Genomic DNA, 20309 nt, shown 5'->3' with positions numbered 1-20309 from the left:
ACAATTCTGATTTTGAGCAAATTGTTAATGTAAATACATACAATGTTGGTTAAGGCATAGTTAAGATAGAAACTTAATATTTTAGTTTATATTCAAAATGAATTGAAAACACTTTTATAGTCTAACATAAGATTGTTAACGAGACTTTTAGACGTATTTCTGAATGATCAAATTGTTCAGAAATGTATAATGACAATTTCAATTATTTTCCATTACACATGTATGTTGATAGATATGCCATTTGTCACACTCAATGTGGAAAGTTTGTCGTCATTTGAACCAACGTCACATCAAGTTCCCTTTTTCATTCATTTTAAAGCGATTTCAGCCTATCCTTTCGATTTGAAATCTCTGGCACGTGCATTTCGTTTGCACAAATTGTTGCAATTCGAGCGTAATACAAAAAACATTCTCATTCTCGTGTTGGGTGTGATATGAAATGTCAAGTTCTTTGTAACATTTGTACATTTCTTTATATATAGTTTCTGTGACATAAATTGACAAATTGAAACACCTTACAAATGTAAGAAAATTGCAATAGTTTGTTACCTCTTTTAGACATTTATTTTGTTAATTTGAACATTCTTAGTTTAGTTGAATTTCCATGTTTTTAGAGGGTATCAAAATTAAAAACCAAAAAAAAAAAATTATAATAATTACAACCAAATTCTTAAATTTCTTCTAGTATTTTTTTGTTTTTTGGCATGTTTCTAATTAGACAGGAGATTGACGGACGGGCAACATTCGAGGCAATGCCATGACGCTGACTGTGGCTGCTGGTCCACCCAATTCCCCACTCACACCCTCGGTGCTCCAATCAACCACCCACCCATTCACAAGTAAGTGCTGACAAGTTGGACAGTCGTTTTGGTCATGGAAACCAAATGATGGTCATGTCAGTCAGTCAGTCATTCAGTCAGCCATATAGCCAGCCAAGATGTTCTCTATGTTAACAATTTGTCTAATAGAGATTTAATATAAAACTTTATGTAATATTTGTTAAATAAATTTTTCTATAACCCCACACAATGTAAAAAACGTTTCGCACTTAAAATATTTGCATCGTAAATAATAATAATTTGACATTTTTATAAGTATTTAAAGACATGCCAAATCCTTCAATCCATTTTTAACTGCTTGTCTGTCATCAACAACAACAACAGCAACAACAACAACAACGACTGCAACTATTACTACTTAGTCTATGTACTAAACGACAACGTTTCAGTCAAGAACGTTTCACAATTGCTAAATAACTGTAATTTGGTAACAATTTTCAAGTATTTAGGGCGGGGCATAAGGCACTTAAGTGGCCAAGATAGATAGAGAGAAAGAGAAGGAGAGAGAGAGAGTAAGACACACGAGAGGGTCTATTGAGTTGTTTTTAATGTGACATAACCAAGAGAAAACAAACAAAATACAATACAGAAGTAAATTGATTGGGTTAACTTTGAGGTTGAAAGCTTTACTAGAAAAAACTATAACTCAATTGGTTAAGCCATATAATTGGTATTATTTTTTTTTATTAACCGGGGCAATCGTTGCGTATACGTGATATGCCTGTTTATAAATAAACCAAAACCCATTTGCTACAATCGATCCAACTAGGAACTGATGTTTAAGTGTTTCAAGCATTATTATTGATGACTATATTCATTTTAATATTAACCTCTATACTTTTAAAAGGGATCTCTTGCCCTCCCCCCACCCACTGGTCGATCATACATACATAGATATAAACTACTATAATTAGTAAACCGAGTCTCAATAGCAGCTGGATACATTGTGATATCATTAGAATGAATGAGAGGAAGCAAACCTTGCCATAACTTGGACTTTAATGCTGAGCACGCAAATTGAACCAGAAATTAAGCCAAGTCCAGAGACAACAGGGTGCTGCTGTGTTGCGGGGTTGCGTCAACGGGGTCAACGTCATCGCCATCGTCGTCATTGTTATCGTTATCGTCATCGAGGGACCATTATGAATATCAAATATTTCGAACCGTTTCAAGTGAAACCAAAAGGCACGTGGAGGCGACAACAACAAAAAAGCGACGACGACGACGATGAAGGCAGATGTGACCAAAAATGAATAAATTCAATTTGCTAGAAGGTTTAAGTGACCGCGAAATGGCAGGGTCACAATTTTGCAATATTCCAACCACTGTATCCGAGAGTGTGTGTGTGTGTGTGTGTAAATGTAACTACAGTGGCACCAAACTGTTGTGTGTTTGCTGTGAAGGTTGATTGATTAAGAAAATAAGCAATTTAACATGCTTAACTTGAGGTTAAATGTAATTTAATCTCAATTGCAAAATTTGAAGAGAATTTAAAATACATTTGATACACATTTGATCAATAATCTCCTATTTAAGATTTGTCCATCAAGATTTCTATTTAATGCAATCCTTTGAAATCCTTTTAAACTAAATTCTACTTCTACTTAAATTTGTGAAAAGAACCAAATGTTATCCCATTTTGTATTTAGATTCAATTCATTGATTTGATCGTTACTTGATGTTTTTTTTTAGTTTTGTTGGCCACATGCGCCAAGCCAAACTGATTGCATGGCCCCGAATATATGAATGTGTGTGTTTGAATGACCTCTGGATGAGGCGTTGACGCCTTCTTATTGACGTCCACGATGACTGCGATGATTGCTGCTGCTAGCTTTATTGTTGGGCTGGCTGACATCGCGCTCAGCGTCTCATTTAAAAGCGTTTAAAGTGTTGAATTTTAAATAGGCAGTCAAACAGAGAAAATACAAACAAAAACCGCCGGCAGCAACAGCAAACACACAGTGACAACCAGTAGCAGCAGCAGAAGAGGAACACAACATTTATATTTTTGCCATTGACTTTGTCCTTAGAAATTTTTCATGTCAAATCAGAAAAGTAAGAAATGAAAATCAAGCAAAAAGCAAACAGACGGAAAAAACTGAATAGAAATATTAAGCCTTTAGGTTGGGTCCTTGAACTTGATGTAAGAAAAGGACAAGAAAAAGAACTAAGAACCAAGATAAATATTCATTTTCAACGATCTGTTAGCCAATATATATTAGAAAATCATTATATGGTAAACCCACAGTGAACAAGTTAAAGCAAAGAGTAATTGATTCGGCTTTTTGCAGAAAAGTTAGTTAAGTTAAGATTTGATCATTTTGTTGTTTCCGTCTTTTTGTTTATCTAACAATGCAATACACATTCAAAGCGAATGACACTTTCTCGTTCTGGGTCCACAGAACTTTTCGCATAATCGTTAACAAACTTTTCTTGTTACCACACACACACAACGCCCCCCGTCTTACTCTCTCCCCCTCGTGTATTTACCGGTGGTTGAACCAAATATGCCAAATGAATTGCAGTTGGTTGTCTCATAGTCTCGTACGTTCCGTTCTTTGTGGAGTGCAGCGACCTACGCACAGGAAACAGCTGCAAAGTGTCCTATACACCTGCATTTCTTGCTCCTCCCTCCCTCCATCACATTCCCTCCTTTCTTATCAAGGGCCGAGAATGTTGATGACCCTTTGGCGTAATGCCAATAAGGCACGTTTTCTCCTGACTGGGCAAATAAACGATGTACCAGAGGTTAAATGCTGGTAAACTGCTAAACTCTATACAAAATTAAGGTAATAAGCTTGGCTATTATATAAGTTAACCCTAAAATACTTGTCGTGATATAAGATGTAAATTCGCCAGAATATTAGTTTTCAAGGTTTCGATTCAACTTAACAGATATTTTCCAATATAAACGTAACAACATGAATTTTCCGAATTATGTAAAAAAAGGAAATTTTTAAAGATTTCCATAATAAAAAGGTTTTATGGATTTTTGGATTTTTTTCAAAATTTGTCATGTACTTATGTATGTATATATAGGATTTAGTCTAAACGACCTTGTCTTGCACGTACACTGAAGTTTAAAATTTCATAGGTGGTCCGGTGGTGGTCTCATGAACCCCACCCCCCTGGATCCGTACCAGATTCACTCATTATTTATTGTATTGGAAAATAGTGTATGAATAATTTATGATATTCACTGTAGTTACTATAATCAAAATTTATTAAAATTGATTTTCCATCTATGCAGATATTAAATATATATATATTAAATGCCTAACTTAGTTTACAACAAAATAATTGAAATCAAATCCAATGATAAGAAAAGTATGAAAGTATTACAAAGAGTTTAAACGTTCGAAAAACATCTCTGAGGGAAATTTGGCTTATACATAGTTATTAGCATGATTTAGAGCATAAAGTCTACATTTTCGAGACTTTGTTCTATTTTTTTTTTTTTTTTGAGATTTAAAATGTTACAGTTTTTGAATCATAAACCCATATACTCTTTAATGAGCCAATAGGAAAAGATCTGCCCGTAAATATGTGCTTTATATTGTTAAAGACGCAAATATCAGACTTGTTTAAGTATTAATTTCAAAAACTCTAGAATTTCTATTGAAGTTGTTTTGCACATTTGCATTGATTTTTTGTTAATTTTTTTTATTATTTGCCATTTAATTTGTTGTTTTCGTTTTTTGAATTCATGTCAGTGAACTGCTTTGCAGTAAGTGCTGCAAATTGTCATGTCCTGTGGAGCAAGGCAACAACATGCATATATTTCCAACCATCTGTGTGTGTGTGTGTGATTGTGTGTCTATAGATATTATTGCAGTCAAAGTTTTCATTCCCTACTACTTGGTTATTTATTATTCCATTGCATTTGTCAAGTACTTAAATAAAAAAAAAAAGAGTAACGAAAATGCAACGTTGATTGAATTGCAAAAGCCACACGAAAGCGAGCATGGAGGGGGGTTAAAAGGGGAAGTCTTCTTTTTTTTCAAGTGTCGCTGATAAAGAAAATAACTCAAGTGGCTTTTTGCCCAGTATATACCATATATATACCACAAGTACTTTATGGTATAGAAATCGTTTTTCATTATCAATGCCACAGCCGAGATTCATTTTAGTGTTGTGCCTAGTTGCGTTGATTTTGTTTGAGGGGGGTCAGTGTGTTATACCTAAATAGTTTCGATAAGTTATAGTGCAAATGACAAACATTTGCCAACTACTTGGCTGGCAATGTTAAAGGGTGTGATTAATATTAGTATGGGTTTAATATATATGTGCCTGATTTTAATATTTGCGACGAGAACCTTTTATTCTATTTTATTTTATATCGATTCACCCAAATGGCTGAGTGAGTGAGTGATGTCATTTTGAGAACACGTAAAGAGATAGATACATAGACGCAGCGACACAGCAGGAATAGAAGCAGAATAGAAATTGGTATTGGCATTGGAAATGGAACTCAAATCGAAACAGCAATCGAAGAGAGATTGGACGACGAACGCACGCCCACCACGTTGGGAGGACGGGGCCATATGAAGGTCAAGTTGTTTGTCGTTGCGTGTCGAAGGAGAATGTGGTGTATTATATGTGGATTGCATCTCATTTACTTAGCTAATGAGGATATAAAGAAATCATGCAACTTTTGCCAACCCCTTCCCCCCGATCAAACTCTTATCTCAATTAGATTCAAAGGTTTTTGTCTCTTTGTTGAACAACTAATTAAGTGTAAAGCATTAAGTTATCAAGGCTAAAAACTCACGATATTGAAAAGGTTTTTCTTCCGACGCTCAGTGCGAACAAATGGCTCATATGACATTAGGCCAAAGAAAAATACCAAAGGAAATAAGTTTCTAAGCAATATAAAGGGATTTTTTTCTTTACTCTACTTACTTCTACATTTATATCACGACAATATGAAATAATTTTGAATACGATAGATAATATCATAATCAATTGAAGAAGGCAGCAAAACAAAGGATTATTTGCGAAACAAAAACTTTTTCCAACAAATTTCGATCCTAAATATAAAGAGAGAAGATTTTTTGAAAGTTTGAAATTCTTGTTCCTTGGCATTGAATTAAGGCCGGAAAATCCAAAAGAAAAATAAAAACGGCTAAGTAAGAATATACATATATTCTTTCTGTACTTGGAAAAAGTGATGTAAAATGAATTATAGTACATAGCTTAAACTAGCATTGTTCTTGGCTTTGGTCATCAAAGCTCTTGTGTTTATTGCTTAGATATTTGGGTCAATGAGAAATTTACTTTTCATTGCATACATTAGGGGAGTAAGTTTATTTCCCTGTTACGAGCAATTTCAACAACGGATGTAAGTTAAAATGGGTTTGGAGACGTTTTCGTACCCTTAATTTCAGAAACCAAAAATTACCTTTGAGTAGATACAATAGAAAATTATCCACTCTCCACTTTATACTTTTATCCTACCACCCTTCATAATTAAATGTTCAAAATATGTTAAACAGATGGCAAATGAAAAAAAAAACTTACTAAAATATGTTAAATATTTAAAAATAATAATTACAAAAAAATGTTCACTTAGAAAACGAATCTACCAGAGTTTTGAAACTTTGGCTAGAGCTATGTATGTTGACCCAGCTCTCTGGGTTTTTTTGTTTCTTTCATCTTTCACTAAGAATTTTGAACCAAACGACAAATGTGTAATTATAATTGGAAATGTTCATTTCCAAAATAATTTAAAGGACCGACATAAAGATACTTCACATCAGATCATCGATTTATACTCAATCGAAAATCAATTTTCAGAATATTTATTCAAGTAAAATTTCATAGGCTCAATAGATATTTTTATTGATGAAAGTCTATGACTACAAACAATTTCTTCTTCCGCATTGTAATGTGGTTAAAAATAATTGAACATGTGGCATACATTTTGCTAATATTAATATGCCCTTTTACCCCTTTCCATTTGTAGGGTAACGAAAATAAACTAAGCATTTTGCGACTTCCCTTTGTTTTTTTTTTTTTTTTTTGTTTTTCTTATTCTGTTTTTGCTTCTCGATACATGTGTCAAACGTCTGTTGATGGTTTTTGTTTTTAATTTTTATTTCATGTTTTCGTATTTGTTGTTTCGCGGCAGCAGCGGCAGCAGCAGCAGAGGCAAATAATGAGCAATGGCAAACAGAAATGAATTATGGAAAATACTTATGTTGCGGGCATTCAAAAGTTAGGACGATATAAATAGATTCCGTTGAAGCATTTGACGAGAATAAAATCAGTTTTTATAATTTTTCGTTTTATTTTGCTTTGTATTTAATTAATCAATTTGTATGATTGTCAAATGCTTATACACTTTTGCGCGTTTTTGTTTTTTTGTTTTTTGTGTATGTGTTTATAACTGCAATAAATTGTCAACGTTCATCCGATAGTCAGTTAATTGTTTCCCATAATCGGATTGCAAAGATCGTAAAGTAATTTTACTCGTATATATAGTTTGGTGTGTGGGGCGGTGGCGAAGGGGGAGGGAGTCGCTTCATTATGTACCGGGCATCATTCCCATCATCATCATCATCTTGATTGCTTAATACGTCAATGATGAATTGGAAATTAAACGGAAGCATCTTCTTTTTTTACTTGCCTTCTTGATTTTGATTTATTTTTTAATATATGTATTTGTTTTCCTTATGAAAATGTAAAAATGCATAATTTTTACTACAGATGTTTTGTAAAATGTTGCGTAGATTGATTTATATCTTGTTAGAAAGGTTGTTAAATTTTGAAATACACAGAAAATTACAGTAAATCAACAAATTACTCAAATTACTTAACATTTAATAAATACAAATTAGAACCAACATTTTATCCTTAATCCATTTTACGAACCAATCTTCCCTATTTCGCTCAAATTGAAAAGAACTTAAGCAGGTTAAGTCTCTATATGTATATACATACATAGTCTCTGAGAAAAATAGTTTTTATTCAAAATACAGGGCGCGTAAGAGGCGTGGCAGTAATTGAAAATGAACTCAATCTACGTATACATTACACGCGTCTACATACCAAATTTGGTGGCTTTAGTTTATATATTTTTCGAGATCTAAGTGTTTAAACAGACATCATTCGAGAAAATGAACTAAATTCGTTTGGAAATGATTCCTGTTTTCCTTTGCCATTTCATCCTATGATATATTGGCAACACAAAGTAAAACCAAACAACAGCTTTTCGTGATTAACTGCTGACTTGAGTCAAGTAGTTTTTGACTTATGATGTTTACAGACTTGAGAAATGACTTTTGTCAGAAAATCGATTTAAAGATTTTTCTAGCTTAATATGTTGAAGGAAACTCCTGTTTCAGTTAACTTTAGGATTTCAAACAATATGCTCAGAAAATGTTTAAGAGCCCTGCCAAAATTTTTTAAAATATAATATTTAAATGAAGTCGGTGGGACTTGAACCTCAGTTCATTTATTACTTAAAGAATACTCAGAATAGAAGCGAAAATTATTGTTTTAGTTCGGATGTGATCCTTTTGGCTTGTCAAATATCTCAAATATATATAGATAATGAAATTGTTGGCTGTTCATCAAACTGTTTCATTGAGTTACTCAAACGAAAGAAAAGTGTTGAGCAAACAACACACAGAGGCAGCCACCCAAAGGGCAAACGCTGACAACCTCTCAAGTGTGCTCTCCGGTCATTGAAGGCATAAACACACACATACACACACACAAGTGTAAATACGTAGTTGGACAGCAACTATGTTTTATATGAGCCTCTCGAGTGGCAGTTGGCAATTGGAAGGCGCCCAACTTCATAACGCCAATTGTGTGCTAATTGTTTTGTCTGCAAGCTGCTTTCAATTGACAGGCTACTGAGATGATGACGACGATGATGATGATGATGATGCTAACAGCTAATTGTGGGCATTAACAAGTCTTCGTATTGAGCTCAAACTCAACTTGGACTTGGAGTGTTTGTTTCTACGAATAAATACATACATATGTATGTATGTACATATGTATATTGTATGTATTTAGTTGGCCTGCCTGTCTTGCCCCCTTCCTTTCCTTTTATGTATGTAGCTGTCAATCTGCCTCTTTTTGTTTTTGTGTACTCTAACTTCATGCAAGATTGATTGGCTTTCAAACTATAGCGATTGAATCGATTGTCAAAAGATAATCATCTCGTTCAAGATAGCAATCTGAATAAAATTAGCAATTAAATCAAGTCAAAGCAATGAGTTTTGATTGAGTCTTAGATTGCAAACAGGTGTAGCAATATGTAGAATTCAACTAGATATCGATATGAGCCTAATTTTTAAGGTCCGCTCTAATTTACAACGTGAATATTTTGCAAATGGCTTAATCCTGTTCAATCTGGCCCATACAAACTTATTTTCAACATTGAAAATGTCTTCTCTAAAATGTTGTTTAACCCTTTTTGAAGTCTATTTAACAGCTTTTTGTTACAACAAGTTCTATACAAAATGTTACCAATTAGGTTAGCCTAATTGTAGAGACTTCTCAAGGGAAACAACTCTAAGATAGAAGGAAGGAGTTATAAACCTAATCGTTAATCATATTTATGTCTTTAGTTTCGAAAAGTAACTAATCTAACTAAATATTAGCACTAAAACCAATGCTTGGCTTAGTCGTAGCGGTGCGAATATAACTAATTTGATGCGCGTGCGCGAACGGCAACCACTTCTCGAGTGGTGCACCACATTCAGCGCAATTGCTGAATCAAAAGCGCAATCAAAACACGCGTGCGCGCATTCACTTCGATTTTCAACTTTGTTTCAGTTGTTTTTATTTAGCTGTCCAATAAAGTATAGTTTGTTTTAGATTTAGCCAAACACAATGTATAAGCTGAGGCTACACAGTTTACACAGTTGCTGCTGCAGACAGAATGGTTGGCCGTCCGTTTGTCCATTATTTAGTTAGTTACTTAGTTAGTTAGTTCGTTCGTTGGCGGCGGCACGTCTTTGTCAGGGTTGCCAGCGTGAGTTTATTTTAATTGCAAGCACATTCCATTAGTTCAACAATATTATCGTTCATTTATACCCTTTTTAATGGCCAATCATTTGAGCTAAATAAAAGAAAACTAAAAACTAATAACCAAAAAGAGACTAAACAAAGTTCAAATAGATATAAACGTTTTGACTTTACTAATATTTAGATTATTATCATGGATTAATATTGCTTTGTAAATTATATCAAGTGTATTTCAACTTCGTTTTCTTTCTCCCACACTGATCAACTTTTCCCTCTCTCTTTCTCTATCTCTCCGTCTTTGAGTTTTGTTGCTGCTGCGGCTTCAACTCTGCCACATTTGGCGGCAAACAAATTAATTTTTGCGCCTACATACGCTAATTGACTTGAATAATATGGGCGTCGGTTTTTTGTTTATTTTTAATTGCGACAAACGATTAATAAACGGCTTAAAGAGGAGCAGCTGGGTGAGGGGAGGGGAGGGGGAGAATAGGTGTGGGAAAAGCCAACACAACCTAACCTTATCTACACTTTGACCTCCCACGCACTCACAGATCACATGGAACGTGCCGCTTGACCTACAAAGTATTTGCACAAAGAAGGTGACAAGCAAAAAAAAAAAAAATGAAAGAAAGCAATACGGATCAAGTGCCCAATACACGTGAGGTAGGTGGTAGGAGGTAGGAGGTAGGAGGGAGGAGGGAACCAGCAAACTACCCCATAAGAGCAAAAAATAAAACCAAACTATGCCATCAAATGGCTGCTGCTTGGTTAATTAGAAATCAATTGAAACGCAGCAACAGCAGCAGCAGCAGCAACAACAACAACAACAGCAACTGCAAATCTGGCGACCTAAATACGTTGTGCCAACAAAACTGGCCCCCCACCCGACTATGTCCATGTCTGTGACTATGTCTATCTATATTCGAGACTACTAGAGATGAACGCGTGTGGCACTGGGCCCAAAAACAAGATCGTGAGGCACGATCTCATCTTTAGTTTTTTAGTTAAGTTTTAGTCAATTTGTGTGGCATGCAAACTGGCCCCTGGCCCCATCGCGGGAACCAGTTTTTTTGGTTGCCACCGTTCATTTCGATTGTTCTTGCTACCCCTGGCGACCCCTCTCCCCCCGTCCCAACTTGCTGCTGCTACTGCTGCTAACTAACTTACTCACCTCTTCGGTAGCTCGCTTACTGGCTCTTGGCCATTATCTGGACAAAAAAAATTGCGCTTAATTGCGCTCGCCTTGCATATCGAAGAAGATGCAGATAATGCAGAAATTTATTGACAAATTTAAGTTCTATTTGATTTCAGTGTAATAATCTTAAGTAGGATTGAGTGGTTGGTTTGTGGTGGTGCAATCAATGTCACTAGGGACTGGGACTACTTGAGCTAACACTTCACCTGCATTTACCTCTATTCACCTTCTTTTACCTTTCTTACCCTACGGTTCATATTTGTTCTCTCTCTCTCTGTCTCCCTCTTTAGATTTAGTTTTGGAACAGCAACAGTTTTTCTCTCTCGCTCTCGCTTAGCGCTTGGCCCGCCTTACCTTGTCTCAGGTGTTTTACCTTCTTGTCCCCCACTGTCCGCCTCCCTAGCACAATGCACAATTTGCATGCATGTCACGTTCCTTGCAATGATGACGGCTCCGTCACCTGGTCTCGCATAATCCCAGAAAGCCAACAAAAATTAAATTTAAAACAAAAGCCGATATCTAAAATACGCTTTTTAAAAGCCTAAAAAATAGTTTAGATCACTTATTAGCCGCTAGTTAAAATAACTAAAATACTTGCTCAGATCACGAAATATGTATATTGATATAACAATATTTTTGAAGTTACAAAACAGGTGACAAGGCTATAGGTATACCCTGCAAATGGTATAATAACCTAACCCTTAACTCTTAAGAACGCCCCAAAGGCCCTCGGCATATATATATTGTTAATCTTTAGGAATATAATTCGAAAAAGATCCAAAAAGTGTATTTTTAATTAAATCAACTTATCGAAATCATAAAAAAATATTCTCAGGTTTCGTTATTTGTTAAAATGTCGGAGGCTTAGAGGGTTAAGATTTATAAGATCAATTTATTTGAGATTTAAGATCGATTTATTTAATAAATAGACTAGCGCACCTAACGGCTCATTTCGAGATATTCTACTTAAGCGTTTTAATGTAATTTCTCAATATTTCATTATTAAAATTATTATCTATACTACAGTTCATGTCCTAATCGACCACGCTATGATAATCAGAAATATATATCTAATAGTTAGTTAGTCGGTAACTTACAAATATGGCTATCGTTTGAACGACTTAAATATACCCTGTTGGCACCCTAAGCTTGTTGAGTATATTCAAAAATATTGTTAAAGTCAATTAAAAAATCTTTGGCCATGTTTTTTTTGGTGTGTGTCTGCGTTCGAAGTGAATTGAATTCTTGGCATGCTCCAGCTCTAGACTAACCGCCACCCCCTCCGCCGCCCCTTCTCCATGTTTCTTGATGGCGCCATGATTTACGATTTAGGAGAATGCCATAATCGAAAATGAAATTGTCGGATGGCAAGAATTGAAATTGAAAGGCAAAGAAAAAAAACAACGAAAAAAGACAAAAAGCTATTGGTCGATGATGTTGAAAGATGTTGATGATGTTGCAGTGTCAAGTTTGAGAGTGTGTGTGTGTGTGTGTGCGGGGGTGTCTCTGTGTGTGTTGCAATTACATTTGGCGATGATGAAGATAATGAAGTTGTTTGTTCTGCGTTGTTCTTGTTGTTGTTATTGTTGTTGCAAGTTTAGCGCTCACTGTCTCGACGTTAGAAAAGGAATTGCGGTCACAGTTCATTGAACCGTTAGAATGCACTTTACACTGCCACCACAACAAGCCATCTACACATAGATACATATAGATACATATATACTTGTATGCATATAAGAAAGATGCAACGCACCACTCATTCTCATCCTCATCATCATCATCATCATCACCCATGATGGTTGTTGGGTGGCACCCTTGAGAGAGCATGTCAACAGCCAACAACAACCATATATAGAAGGACCTACCGACAGATATCTTGTAGATGCAAGGGAAAAGAAGAGGAGGCCTTAAATTGGATACTTTATTTCAAGCATTAACCGTGAGAATGAGAGAATAAGTGATTCTTTTAAGTAAAAGAAGTAATCAAATATCACACTAGAACAATTTCAATTCAACGATTTAACAATTGGGCGCAAAACAGAATCGATACCTAAAAAGAACAAACTTTTGGATCGGCCCTCCATATAATCACTGCCTTTTCCTCAGGAAAGGATCCTCGTCGTGGTGGAAATGAGAGAAATTTATAAAAATTTTGATATGCAAGTCTTATTTTACCACTTTTGAGTCTAAAAATCTTTACGAAAATGATCGATGACTTATAAAAAACCAATCGATTTATAGCCCGATTTCTTGAACATCGTAGGTATCGCTCTTTCTAGCAACTATCAGTAATTATTCAGCAAAACTTTCTCTATTTCATCTTTCACCTATGTATGCAACAATGCATTGCGTGTTTAAGGAGACTTTATTTGGTTTCCACCCGAAAGTAATTATTTAAAAAAAGGTCAGAGATCATTTCGAATTGTGTTCATAATATTAGCCAAGAGGTTTGGACCAATATTCAATTAGTTTAGTTTAGATTGTCGGTCTGTTTGTGCCTTGTTTTAGTTCCCCCCATTCATTAAACATTTTCCAAGTTTTTCTTTTCATAATTGGCCGAGAAAATGATTTCCTCTTGATGCTAATCACACACATGTTCTTTGTGGGTGAACAACTCTTTGGTGAAATATCTTTTTGATTTATTTTCGGTATGGCTTTCCGCTTATTCATTTCTCGAATGGGAGACAAATCCCTCTGTGATGATGATGTTGTTGTTGTTATTGCTGTTCAGTTGTTTGTTTTCGTTTGTTTGTTTGCCGCCTCTGTGTGCTATTATTATTTTTAGTTACTGGAAGACTTGTGCCTTGGAGACTTGTGACATTGCAGTTGCATTGAGTAAATTATAGATCAAAGAGGCCTCCCCGCCGCCTCTTCGCATCAAGTGAAATTGGTTATAAGTTATAATGCCATTGGCCTTTATAATGACTCTCTGATGGGTTGGCTTGGGTTGGGTTGGGGGCATTTTCAAACAATAGGTCTCCCAAACCGAACCGACTAATGCAAATGCCTCATCGAAGAGGAGACAGCTTAAGCATGAGAAAAATAATAAAAACAACAACACCAACAAAAAACCATAGAGAAAAGACTAAAGCTAAAGACAATGCCGCATTTGCTATGCCCTTTTCATACAATTTTCGTTTTCATATTTTGGTTTATGTTAATTCTAAATTTCCCAATTGTTCGATCTGTAATTATTTTAACTTTTATTTGCACAAAAAATAGATCCAAAATATTTTGACATATTTGTAGATTGTAAAGCATTGCGCAATTGGTAAACATTTTGTTTAAAGTAACGCACCCTTTTGCTTCGAAGGGTATGATAAAACACGTATGCAAAATGAATATGGCAACAATCCAAGTGCTTTGTAGTTGCAGTTGCTGTTGTGTTCACAAGTGCATAAATATTGCATTTATTGCTCTCTCACACACACACAGACACCAATAGAAACACAAATGCTGTACATACATATATTTTATGTCTGTACGCACTTTTAACTTTATAGTTCTAGGATCAGAGGAGATTTGAGTCTAATGAACTTTTTTTCCAGCTTAAGAGAAGATAGATTAGCGCAAGTTACTTTCAATGTCAAATATTATTTAATACAAAAAGTGTTATACACAATCATTCATGCGAATTAAAGAAGTTAGACAACATTATTTATATATAATATGTTCAATCAAATATATAGAAACTGAATCTACCAGTGCACGATTAACCATTTGTATATCAGGATTATCCGATACTATAATTTTGGTTTACTATAAAGTTGATTCAATCTTCATTCATTTACCAAAATATAATTCTAAGTGAAATGGGTAAATTGACAAAAATTGTATTTAAAAAAATTCTCTTAACTTTGGAAATCTTTAACTTTGCCACATTTAAACTGATTTTCAAAAATGATATCTCATTCAATTTCGAATTGGATTGTAATTTCAGCTAATTATCAAGTTATTTTCTTAAGCAAGGATAAAAATTAAAAAAAAAAAAAAAAAAAAAAACAGCAAAGTATTCCAATAAAGCTTACTTTTATAAAGCTCTAATTTTAAATTAATGTTTTTATTTTGAAGCTAGAGTAATGTTTATAAATCTACATTAAAATCTCAAGAACTAATTTTTTCTTCTTTAAATTTCCGCAAAAACTTGTGATTTTTTAAAAAATTCGATCCAAACTGATTTTTTTAAATATTGTAGTGTTTGATAGCATTTTCAAATTTGGGAAATTGCAATTAAATTAATGGAAATTGCCCAAACTATGAAAAAAGGCAAATTGACAAAGAATTCGAAAGAAACACTATTTTTACGAATAGTTTTTAACAGATTTTCACTAACTTTCACATTGAAAAGTGATATTTTAATGTACATTATTTAAGCCAATATTTTCGTATTGGCTCCACGCTGGCTTGATTCGGCACTGCTTATTACTTGTTTAACGAAATTGTCCTACAAAATTGCTATAAAAATGTTCAGAATACTTTTATACCGTTGTACAAATGGGACATAAAACTGTTATACAACATTCTTAATATATTTTATCATACATATGTTAGCTGTCACATATTTATGCCTAATTGGAAAAGTTGGCAAGTTAAAGATTTTTGCATACAATCCCATAAGAAAAAGTATGTCTATGAAAACAATTGAAACAAAATATTCAAATGCATAATAAATAGTTCAATTAAACTGTTAGGTTTTGTCTAGATTATGAAAATTTAGAATAAACTCACAATCTGTATTACACAAACCAATTAATTATGTTAAATTAACTGAATTGTAATTAATTTTAATCAGATTTAGCCTTTGAAATTCATTTATACAACATTTTGGAGAGTATCCAATAGTTCAATTTGATCGATTGCCATTTGTAAAGCAATTCCGCAAGTTTTAGAAGTGACTATATAGAAGATACACTTGTCAATCATGTCAGCTCTTGGAATTGAAGAGCTTAGAATTGTCATGATTTTCCTTACATAAGTTAGATATCTATGTTAACTATGATCGCTGACATTTGAAAGTTGAACTGTACAATCTACAATCTACAATGAGGGTTCCCCCTTGCGACTATAAAGAGAGGTCTTTGTGTGTACCTTTCCCTCCTGTCTCCTTCAGTTCCCTTCTCTACCCTCATCTAACCTTCGCCTTACCTTACCGCGCTGTTAACGAAGTTTTTTTTTCTTTTTGAAGATAGTCGGAAAAACAAATACACAAGAAGTAGATACTACCATCAAATGGAAATTTAGGGTCCGCGACAGCTTATGGACAAATACAAAATGTCGTCTCTTCAAAAGTTTTATTCAATTTGCAGGCAATGTTTATATACATACATATGTATGTATATATAGTTAAATAAATTTTCGTTTTTGAATTGTTATTATCGACTTGAATCAAAAATTGAATCACAAATTATTTATTATTTGGGTTGACATGCTTTATCAACATTTTCTATTATGTACGTTTCCTATCTAACTAACTTGTACTTGACCATATAAAGTGAGAGTGAGAGAGGCAAGGAGAGTGAGAGAGAGAGAGAAAGAGAGAGCTAAAGATTGGGCCAAGAAAAAAGTAAACATTAAAAAGCAAAAAAGGAAAACGGAAAATGAAAAGAAAATCAACTTACCCAAATAAAAATGTTGCAATGAAAGTTAACGGTTGTTATTTGTTGTAGTTGTAGTTATTGTTATTGTTGTTGTTGTACTTGTTGTTGCAGTCAAAGATGCCTAAGAATGCTGCGTGGGAGAAAGAGAGAGTGTGTGTGAGATGAGGAGAAACAGAGACAGAGTGAGAAAGAGAGGAAGAGAGGAGATAGATAGAGACGTTTGAGCCTAAATGAAACAACATTCATCCACGCCCACGCTCAAAGGAAAAAAATGCAAGGCAACTTTTTTCCGTCTCCTCATTTCTTCTTCATAGATTGTTTTTTTTTTCCTCCTCTTTTATTTGATTATCTAACATTGAAGAAGTAGGAAGTGGCAAAAAGGGCTTTAGGATTGTTGCTGTTGCTGCTGTTGCTACTGCTAATACCGTTATTGATTTTTTTGCGGCTAAGCTCTTACCAAAAAAACACTCACAAAAAAAGACAAAAAAGAAAAACGAAAAGGCAAGAAATAAGGCGTGTTTGGCCTAAACGCATCCATAGACAACACACACAAACGCAATCACACACACAGACACACACACACACAAAGCAAAACGAGTTAAGACGCAGCCACAGACAAGAAGCGACTGCAAGATAAAGCTACAAGAACAACTACAACAGCAACAACAACAAAAGAACTTTGCCTTTTCCTCTGCAGCATTGCTGCTTCTTCATCTTAAAAAATGTTTGACTAATTTTTGTTTGTATTTTTCCGTTTTTTTTTTATATTGTTTTCTCTTATATTGTGGGGTGCAGATGGGGTGGATTTTTTTCTATTATTTACATTTTTTTTAAACAATTTTTGCCGTTTGCTTTTTTAGTTGCGCGCGCGCATTTGGCCAACAAGAAACCAAGAAAACCAAAAAAAAATAACAACAAAAAAACTTTGTAACTTTATAAAAAAAAAACAAGAAACTTTAATGGTGCCTCCAACGGTTTTTCTAAACGCACACACTAGCAGAAAACAAAACCGACAATTTGTTAACAATTTTCTTTCTGTTTCGGTTCAAGCTTTGTTTGTTCTTTTAAACCAAAAGGTAATCGACATCCGCGCGCGTTACGGCCGCACAATACCATTCAACTTGAAAACAAAAACAACACTAGAGATGGCACATTCCTCGATTGCACCATTTTACTCATGAACTCGATGGATTACCACACCACAAACAAAACATAACCCAGCAATTATTTTGTGTAACTCAATGGAAATGTCTACCCAGCTGGCATTTTCTTTAAATATCATGCATTGCTTGATAGATTTTTAAATCAAACAAAAACAATTGCACAACCCGAAACGTTATAACGTTTAGATTCAATATTTATATTATATGTATATTTTTATATTCTACCTGAAAATTGAACATTTTGTTGGTTAAGACAAACGGATTACAAAATCCTCACCATAGCATTTAAACTCAGATTTTGCCGAATTAAATCGTAATCGGCATTCTTAATTTTGTTATTATTGCAATTTATACTAAAATACAAGAAGTAAATTTATAAAATCATAAACTTACATTTTTATTTCGGTGTATTATTATTCTTATTATTCTTATTATTCAAGTTTTATTTTTTAGCCTTACAAATAAAAGTTGAATAACAAGTTTAAAAAGTATATTTAAACCAGAGGGCCGGGGCTAACTTTGACGGCGTCAAAGTTTGTATACCCTTGCAAGTTTTTTGAGTAAAAGGTCTAATATTTGCGAAAGAACGGCTTAGGAAATAACGAAGTTATTGATCAAAGTCACTGTTCACCAGCGATTGTTCCTATGGGAGCTATATGATATAGTCGCCCGATCTTAATCAAATTTGGCACAGTCATTAATAGTTATGCTAAACTGAGAAATATAAATTTTTATGACAATTGCTTCAAAAGTAACGAAGTAATTGACAAAAGTCACTGTTTTCGAAAGATCGTTCCTATGGGAGCTATATGATATAGTCACCCGATCTTGATCAAATTTTGCATAGTCGTTTATATTTGTAATTAACTCACCAATATTAAATTTCACGACAATAGCTCAAAAAATAACGCAGTTATTAAGAAAAGTCACTGTTCGTGACTTTGGCGTTTGTATGGGAGCTATATGATATAGTGATCCGATCCGGCTGAATCCGAGATATACAACGCCTGCAGTATGTATATAGGCTTGTATAAGCCTACATGCAAAATTTCAGCTCTGTAGCTCTTACGGTCTAGGAGGAGTTTGCGTTGATCCAGACGGACGGACGGACGGACATGGCTATTTGAACTCGTCTCGTGGTGCTGATCAAGAATATATATACTTTATATGGTCGGAGATGCTTCCTTCTATGCGTTGCACACTTCTGACCAAAATTAATATACCCTTTTTGCAAGGGTATAAAAAGTAGGAAAATAAAATCACCTGTTTTCTTTTTAGCCCACCACATCAGTATGATTGCATACTTTTCGGGTTGTGCAATTGTTTTTGTACTTCCCTACTTTTTGGCTATTGTTTTATTCATGTTTCATGTATGTTTACATATTTTTTATTACACTATTTGTGTGTATATTTTAAAGGTACATTATTAGGCAACAACTTTATATTTAATAAGTTATAGTTTGCGAGAAATTAAAATTAAAATGATTCCTTTATTTTCAAGTCTTCACAGTGACTTACGTCTGAGTCTGTTAACACATTTTGAGTCTGTTAACACAATTTGAGTCTGTTAACAGTAACGTAAGCGCGCGTAATTTCAATTGAATCTCTATTTTTTCTCAATTTGCCAATTTTTTTCCACCCATATTTTGGCCGATTTCTAACTGATTTTAAAAAGTAATATATCAATTTAACCGCAATTATTCTAAAATGACATCAAACTGTTTGATATATTTGAAGATAAAATTAACAGGAAAAAATAGAGTTTAAGAATTTGTAGAACTTTTTCAAATCAAATTTTCGTCAATTTACCGATGTATACATATATATATATATATATACATATACTGGAACTGTATGTCATGGTAAAGAAGAGAATTCTTTAACAGCGCTCTCAAACCACTAGACCCATTGAATTTTCTAATCCTACTAAATCGCTAACCCTGCACTGAAACTATATCATTAACAAAATCAAAGCATTTATAATCTAAAACCCAGTTGATTGTTACTAGATGTTATAATATAAGAATTTACCTTATTATTAAAGCTTTAAGTAAAATTCCACTTTTTATGTCGTTTTTACAATTTCGATTGTTTCGTAAATTTTATTTTTCTCTTTGTTGTTTTTTCTTTTATATTTTTTTGTTGTTTTTGTATTTTTTTTCATTGTTTAATAATAAAATATTACATTTAATAAAAAAAAATAATAATAATAAAAATAAATGAAGAAAAATTAGCAAAAAATAGTTGATTTAATAAGTACAGTTAATAAATTAAATAATAGCGCATAATTGAAACTAGAATTGCATTTCTTGTTTTTTTTTTAATATTTAGTATTTAGAGGGTATACACACACAAAGGCTTTTAAAATTTGATATTCCTTTCCCATTTTCCATTTTTATTTCGAGAATACACCAGAAGAAGTCAGTCAGTTTTTGCCGCTTCTTGCGATGTAGTACAGAAATAAATGCATATAACGCAATTTAATAAGGTTTTGTTTCGGGTGTTTTTTTTTTCTTTTTGTTTTTTGTTA

At 33.8% G+C, this 20309-nt stretch overlaps 1 protein-coding gene across 2 annotated transcripts in view; it reads right to left on the bottom strand.

The window, feature by feature from the left end:
• Positions 1-17747, bottom strand: part of LOC6653130 (Ca(2+)/calmodulin-responsive adenylate cyclase) — a 36332-nt gene extending 18585 nt beyond the window's left edge. For both annotated transcript variants that reach the window (XM_023181341.2, XM_023181343.2), the window contains exons 1-2: positions 17440-17747; positions 16638-16746 (exon numbers count right to left, since the gene is read on the bottom strand). The gene's annotated coding sequence lies outside the window, so the exon portion shown is untranslated. The remainder of the gene's footprint in view (positions 1-16637; positions 16747-17439) is intronic.
• Between the last annotated feature and the right edge of the window lie 2562 nt (positions 17748-20309).

Source organism: Drosophila willistoni (assembly GCF_018902025.1).
Source record: "Drosophila willistoni isolate 14030-0811.24 chromosome XL unlocalized genomic scaffold, UCI_dwil_1.1 Seg142, whole genome shotgun sequence".
NCBI classification, from domain to species: domain Eukaryota; kingdom Metazoa; phylum Arthropoda; class Insecta; order Diptera; family Drosophilidae; genus Drosophila; species Drosophila willistoni.
Note: the sequence above shows the minus strand (reverse complement) of the source record. Positions and strands in the feature narration are given on the sequence as shown.